General features: G+C 40.4%; 1 long non-coding RNA gene across 1 annotated transcript; it reads left to right on the top strand.

Annotated features, from left to right (window-relative positions):
• Window positions 1-366: 366 nt before the first annotated feature.
• LOC140466892 (uncharacterized) lies at window positions 367-5,152 on the top strand. The gene is made up of 3 exons (XR_011955303.1): window positions 367-729; window positions 839-896; window positions 3,774-5,152. It is a non-coding gene; the product is annotated as an uncharacterized lncRNA (long non-coding RNA).
• Window positions 5,153-8,016: the final 2,864 nt, after the last annotated feature.

The following is an 8,016-nucleotide window of genomic DNA, read 5'->3' as shown; positions in this document are numbered from 1 at the left end:
CTTCCAAAGGTCTCCATTGAAATTGGACAATTCGGAGTGTTCCCGATGAAATTAAGTACAGTAGTTACTCAGGAAAATGATTTGGAGATGGCGGTGTTGGACTGGGGTGTACAAAATTAAAAATCACACAACAGATTATAGTCCAACAGGTTTAATTGGAAGCACTAGCTTTCGAAGCGTCGCTCCTTCATCAGGTGGTAGTGGAGGGCTCAATCCTAACACTATTTATAGCAAAAGTTTGCATCACACTATAAGTTTTTTGCTATAAATTCTAGTGTGATGTAAATTTTTGCTATAAATTGTGTTAGGATTGAGCCCTCCACTACCACCCGATGAAGGAGCGACGCTCCGAAAGCTAGTGCTTCCAATTAAACTTGTTGGACTATAACCTGGTGTTGTGACTTTTAACTTTACAAAGGAAAAGTTAGACTGGTAAATACATACACAGTAACTATTAAACTAACACCACACTTAAACCCTGCTCTCACTACACTCGCCCTTGCCCATCATACTCAACGCAAGAACCCCCAGGCCACTACATCTCCTTTCCCCTGCTCTGGTCCTGGGCTTTTCATCCGTTCTGGACCCAAACAGTATACCAGCTCTTATTGCAGGAACTTGTCGCTGCAGATGTTCCTGTAAGGTCAAAATCTCCCAACAATGAAAGGTCATTGCATTGACTCTTAATATTTTCAAACCAACATCCTACCCTTGATCAACGTTAAAGAGGTGCCTCCACCATTTATTTTCACAGAGTGCATAGATAAAATCGGCAGGTGGCGCTCTTTTAAATGCATTGTCAACTAAATCTAGTTTCTTATTTTTTTCAAAACAATAGGTTTCACTTCAGCCTTCTGGAAACCCGATGGAGATGAAACAGACTTCTGCCTTTAAAGGTGATCAACTTTACGTCTCGTATAGCCTTTCATTTGATGAAATGTGACAGAGATGTGAACTAATTTAGCTGCTTAATTGTACATCAGACAGAAAGTGAGCATTGAGGAAGTAAATTCACCTTTCCTACATCCAATCTCAATTTAACAATTACTTTTGTCGTTAGCAATTAACATCTGCGATTTGAACATACCAAAGAATTGAAAAAAGATCAAAATGATGTCTGTAAGTAATGTCAGGGTATAATGAATCAGTCATTACTGCAAACTTTAAAACTGTATATTAGGAGTAAAATTTGCAAATTGCATTATTTTACAGAAAGAAGTGGTAAGACATCAGTAGACTCACACTTATTATCATTTATGGAAAAATGTCTGGAATCTATCATCACTACTGAACTCTTTCATAAGTAAGAGCTCAGCATAGATTTGTGAACAGCAGGTAATTTTTGACTAATCTAGTTGCATTTTCACGTCAGTAACATGGAGAAGAGCTTCTATGAATGCTGGCTAAATAGTCATTGTTACCACTGAGACAAGAGGACATTGTTAATCAAAACCTATTACAAGCTACACCAGTTGTATAAACATTTTGATTCAATCTCAAAATGGCCATTTGTTTCCCTTTTAGTACCGCCATCTAGAATAAATCAAAATGTTTCTCTAACAAATTCAAACATAATACATTTATTATAAAGAACTCATTTCTGAAAACGAGTGACAAAACTGGTTAACTACTAAACTATAATCCAGACTTTGAAATATATCCTCTGTAGTTCCCAAAACTCTTGCACACATCATGGGTTTCTGCCGCTTCTCCGGTTTCCTCCCATTGCAAGTGAGGTGGATTGGACATGCTCAATTACCCATTGTGTTCAAGGATATGGAGGTTAAGTACATTCGCCATGGGAAATGCAGGGTTACAGCTATAGGGTAAAGGGGATGGGTCTGGGATGCTCTTCAGAGGGTTGGTGTGGACTTGTTGGACTGAATGGCCTGTTTCCACACTGTGAGGATTCTATTAAAAAGAATCACATCCAACAACAATTCCACAGAGAGGATAATTAAAAAGGTAAAGGAAAAAAACCCTTTGTGGCTAAGGATCTGAAAAACAAAAAGATCAAATACAAACAGTACACCAAATTTGAATTTGAGTTTGACATTTTCAAATTGCTGACAGATGTAAACTAGTGGAAGATCTTCCAAATGAAGCCTTAATTTGGATGGAAATCAAAATGGTTCCAAATCCTTGAACAGTGATCACAGGTCTGTTTTTCAGGGTTTACAAGGTAATCAAGATATTCAGGTGTGAAAATGTTATCAAGTTCTGAAATACTTCAAACAAGAGTGAATTTCTGGAAAGAAAAAGACTTTTCCTGATTGCAAGCTTTGGATGTTTCTTTCCCTTTTGACTCTTTAATGTATTTGAAACAGAAAAGCAAGATCAGAAAGTGTTGCTAGGCAACCACCAGCACTGGGCCCCATAAGTCTCTTTCCATCAGGGTTTCTAGCTCAATTACTTTATGACCCTATGACCTCTCTAAAAGCTTTCCTTGACTGTTTTTCTGAAGTCACTTGACTCTAATTAGCAGACATCTTACAGCCCTCATTAAAATTGTTAACTAATTTCTTCATAAAACTCATTTGATCCAGAAAGTATCCACACAATTCATTATCTCTCAGTTCAGTTGTGTACTGTTGGTAAAAGAACATTGGCGCCCCCATGTGATTATGTTCAGTGACTGACCACTGTCGTAACCAACTATAAAAATGACCTAACAAGACATTTTTTTAAAAAATTATTGAAAAAATGTTCTTTACAAAATTATAAAATTACAAAAATATGGAAATATAACATTATAACAACAAAAACAACAATAAGCAATAAATCAACTATACTACTCTACAAAAGAACTCACAACTGCACTCAATCAATCAATAAATAAATAAATAACGCCGCTCAGCGTAACAAGATGTCAGCTCTCAACTTTTGAAAGCATCGATTATTAAATTCTTCCTCTCAGGATATTAGGCTTATTAAAACAAACCACAATGGCTGTTTAAAATGGCAGGCAGATCTGCTTCCAAATAATTCAAAAAGGGCTGCCATGTCTCATAAAAATTGTCCATTTTCTGGTGCACCATATTTATAAGAAAGTCCAAAGGAATGTGTTCCATAATTAACTTATGCCACCCTAACAGATCCAGAGGGTTCTTAGACATCCAGCACATCAGAATGTTCTTCTTGCACAAAAGTGAGGATGCTAAAAAGCTTTCTGCCATGTACATCTAAGAAAGGTAAATTCAGCGAACCCAGGAGAAAAGAAATTGGGTCCACCTTGACCGGTCCCCAAGACCCTCTCTATTACTTCTTCCACAGCACTCCAATATGTACAGAACCTGTGGCAGGACCACAAACAATGAGTGAGGGTACCTGTATTTATTTTACATTTGGGGCACATTGAAGATGCACCTTGCTTAAATTTTGCAAGACAATCTAAGGCCAGATGAGTCCTATGAAGAATCTTTGACTGCATAGCATGGATCCTATTACAAAATGAAATCTTCCTTGCACTCTCATAAACGTCTTCCCAAGTTTCCAGAGTGATCTCCACCCCTAACTCTCTCTCCCAGATCTCCCATAATCGCTCGATGTCACCCGAGGAAGCTCCCCCCAACAAATGATAGGGAGTACTCACTGAAAGAGTGCTCTTAGCCTGAAGCCCCCTCTTTTCCGTATCAGATCGATAACCCTCAGTCAGAAGCACAGTATCTTTTCGGATGAAATCTCCGATCTGAAAAAAACGGAAGAGATCCCTGTACGATAATCCATACTTGAGTTATTTGATTAAATGACATTAACATTTCATCTTCAAACAGGTCACTCAAACAAGAAACTCCCTTATCCGCCCAGAACTTAAACCTGGGATCCATTGTCCTTGGCTGGAAACCTGGCACACCAACTGTGGGAGTATAGAAAGACGTTTTAGACATATTACCCTCCATCTGTCTCACTGCCCTCCACGCTTTGACAATGTTAAAAACTATTGGATCGCGGCAATGTTCTGCAACTATCCTCATTTTGTCCAGAAACAACAGGTTAATAAGATTATCCAACACTAGGTTATAGTCCAACAGGTTTATTTGGAAGCACTAGCTTTCAGAGCGCTGTCCTTCATCAGGTGATTGTGGAGAATTCCTTGCTGTAGCATGAAGTTTAAGGTGGATCGGAGAGCCGTGATCTGTAATATGCTGTCTCAGCTGCCTTCAGTCGTGCCTCAAGTACATGTTGCTGCTCTCCCTTCTGTCACTTCTGGCTGTCAGAGAATGAGATATTATCCCTCTAGCAGAGGCCTTAGCAGTCTCCTAAGAAATGGACGGATTACTAGCTGTACCTGAGTTGGTGGCCAAAAAAGCTTCAAATTCTCTAGGGAAGTATTCTACAAATTTGCTGTCCTTGAGGATGAAGGGATCCATTTGCCAGTACTGGGAGCCCATTTCATCACCCTTAATCTTAACCATTAAGTACGCCACTGCATGATCAATGATCAGAGATGGCAATATTCCCAATCGAACAGGATACCACCAAGTCTAAAAAAGCCGCGTGAGTTGGACATAATCAATCCTTGTGTGGCATTTATGAGGATTGGAAAAGAATGTAAAATCTCTGCCCATAGGGTATAACCATCTACCAATGTCTACTGTGGGATATAGGTGGATTAGTGTTACTTCTGCAATTCCATTTTACAAAGGAGGTGAACTCACACCAGTGGGTAATTGTTTTAGTCAAGAGCTGAGTCAACAAGAATGGAAACGATGTAGAGGAAATGTAGAATTGTTTTTGTATTAGCTGAAATTGTATGTCAGAATGAAATGTGCCAATGAACAATAGTAGGCACGGTGGGCAAATAGATAAGATGTTGTGAGAGGATGAAGTTAAGCTAGATACGCCTGTACAAACAGTAGGTATAAACATCTGCTTCCCACTTTTATGAAAACACAGGAACAAACCCCAATTAAAAGGGTCATAGGGATCAGAACGGCCTCGGGAAAGGCACAGATGAAGGGGGTAGATAATGATGAAGAAGGGATATGCCTAACAATGACCTATAACAGGGTAAGGTCAAACAGCCTTGTGAGACCAGAAATAAGCATTTTATCACAGACAAGGCCGGATAAGGCAAGAGGCAAACAGGGGTAATGGGGGCCGGTCTTAGGGAAGTGGACGATGTAAGCAGGGGAGGGAGCAGTGTAAAACAATAGACATCAAATCATGTAAATGTTATGTATGAATTGAATTTAGTGTGTGTATGTCTTCTGCCTCTTAGACACGGGACATCACACCCACTTGCAAGTGTAAAATAAATGACACTATTGATTCAGATCTTGTCTCGGACTGAAATTATTGAAGTGTGTGAGCTTTGTTTCTCACATCTACCAACCCCAGTTCCACACATAGATCACCCAACTGCTTGGATTGTGAAGAAAGCTTTTGGGGGCCTTTGGGCATTGTATCCAGCATAGGATCCATAAGGCAATTAAAATCCCCCCTCTAAAATAATATGCCGCGACGCCAAGGCCACCAGCTTAGATAGTGCATCAGTCAGAAATTTAAGAGGGTGGGCCAGAGGACAGTAGACATTCAAAATATCATATTCCTCGCCATGTAGAAGGGCCTTAAGAATAACAAACTGATCATACTCACCTTTAACACAATCTATTAAATTAAATGGGAGACCCTTCTGGATGAGTATTGCCACTCCTCTGCTGCTAGTACTAAAAGCTGAGAAAAACACCCGATCAAACCCAACCTGCTGTAGCTTCAAATATTCCTTGCATTAAGATGAGTCTCTTGTGACAGGGCAACATCCACCCTCTCCTTTCTAAGGCTCGACAACACCTTTTTTTCTTTTAAGTGGCGAATGAATCCCTCTGATATTCCCTGTGGACTATTTAAGAATGGTAATGATCCTTTGCACACCTTTGACCTGCCAAGAGGAAGAATTTGTTTTACAACATGCTAAGCATACTCAAAAGGAGTCTATTTACAAAAACCAAAATAAAATTAACTACAAAAAGCAAAAGGCACTTAATGGGCACTCTACCCCCCCCCCCCCTCCACCCATGCCCCGCCGCCCACAGAGGTTGCTTTCATTTCCCACATTAACACCTCCATCCCTGCTTGCAGCTCGAGCCGCACCCCAAACCTAAGCAATGTGAGAAACCAAACAAAGGACATTGTAAACAAAGATATAACAAAAACAGTGAGCACTTTGCCTGCCCCCCACAGTATATCAATACCACTCCGGCTCAGAGAGAAAAAAACCCACCAACAGCAGCTTCTTTGGGAAAAGAGTGAAAGTACAAGAAATAAAAGCAAGACAAAAAAAAACCCAGACACTATTATCCATGTCCATAAATACATCTACATTATTTTAAAGTGACCAAGAGGTTTTTGGCTTGCTCCAAGGAATGAAAGGATCACACAGTAAGTAATACGAAGCACCGCTGGGTATCTTATCGAATATTGAATACCGAGGTCTTTTAACCTTTTCTTAACCTCAAACGATTTCCTTTTATGGATCACTGCCGCAGAAAAGTCCTGGAAAAACATTAACTTAGTTCCCTGATAGATCAGGGCCTGCGGATCTCACCCCAACCTTCTAGAAGTTTCCATGACTCTCTGCTTGTCCTTGTAGCATTGAAATTGTATCAGAATCAGTTGGGGGCGCTGATGCTGACTGGATCTGCACACCGCAACCCAGTGAGCTCTGTCAACTTTCACCTGGTCTGCCTCGGCATCCCAGCCAAGAAATTGTGGCAACCAGTCTTCAAAAAATCTTGCTGGCTGCCCACCTTCTACTCAGTCCAGCAGGCCAACGACCCAGATATTTTTCCTCCTACCTCTATTTTGCAGGTCATCAACTTAGTGCTCAGTCAGGGCCCAAACCTGTTTCTCAAAAGCGTGAATCCGTCCCGCCGAGAACTTGATCTCTGTCTCCAACACCGCAGTCCGCCGCTCAACCTCATCAACTCGCTTCCTGAGCTCTTTCAACCCCTTCTCATGCTTTTGCAGCATGGTTGAGATGGGCTCCAGTTGATTACGAATCTCTTCCCACATCTCCTCGATCAGCTTTTGAATCGCAGAGTTCCTCCACGACGTTCTGCTGTGTAGGCATTTCTTTCAAAGTTGCAGAGGGAGCTGCAGCTGCTTCCCCAGTTGCAGTCTTGGGCCCACCTGCTGTTTTCGAGTGTCCCAAGTGTTGAGACTTGGCAGTTTGCTTCCTCTTAGTCATTCTCGCACGTTCGATAAAGGATTTAAAGGGTTGTTTCACCGTTTAACAATATTTTTTTCCAAAAGAACTAAGGTGGGGGTGAAAAAGTGTTACTACCTTGGGTTAGGGTGCAGAGCTCAGCAAGGCTGATCTAGTCAGATTGCCGCCATCTTGAATCTTCCCAGCAAGGCAAATTTTACTCTGACTTCTGACTGATCCAATAGCTGAAATAATAACACAATGCAAGGATCTAAGATGATTCATGGATAATAGCGGCAAATACTGTACTCCAAAAAAAGACAGCAAAATGTTAAGAATGCAGTACAGGGAGTGTTGGGCAATGGACAGAATAATTTGGGGCAAAAAAAGTAGGGAAAACCCACATTGAATATGCTGAAATAAAATACATGGCAGATGAAGAATTCTCTTTGGTGTATCACTCTACCTAGAAAGATCTAATGTATGTTAAAATACTAGAGAAGGATATAGCCAAAATCTTTAGAAAATTGTACATGTGGACTTCTCATTGGACAACAATGATTAAAGTACGGCAAGCAACACTAACACAGGAAATTTAAAAGTAGCAGCAGGAATAGGCCATTTGGTTCATCAAGCCTGCTGTACCATTCAACATGATCATGGTTGATCATGTCTGCTCACTATGCTTTTGCTCCTTCCCCATATTTCTTGACGTCTTTAGTATCTATAAATCTATTTCTTATTAAAAATATATTGTCATTACTCCACAACATTGTGTGAATTTCACAGGTGTAACAACACTCTGATTGAAAGAAATTCTCCAAATCTGAGTCATAATTGGTCCACCCCATAGGCAGAGATACTGACCC

The sequence above is a fragment of the Chiloscyllium punctatum genome, chromosome 44 (genome assembly GCF_047496795.1).
Source record: "Chiloscyllium punctatum isolate Juve2018m chromosome 44, sChiPun1.3, whole genome shotgun sequence".
Lineage (NCBI taxonomy): Eukaryota > Metazoa > Chordata > Chondrichthyes > Orectolobiformes > Hemiscylliidae > Chiloscyllium > Chiloscyllium punctatum.
The sequence above is the reverse complement of the archived record's forward strand: the minus strand, read 5'-3'. Positions and strand labels throughout refer to the sequence as shown.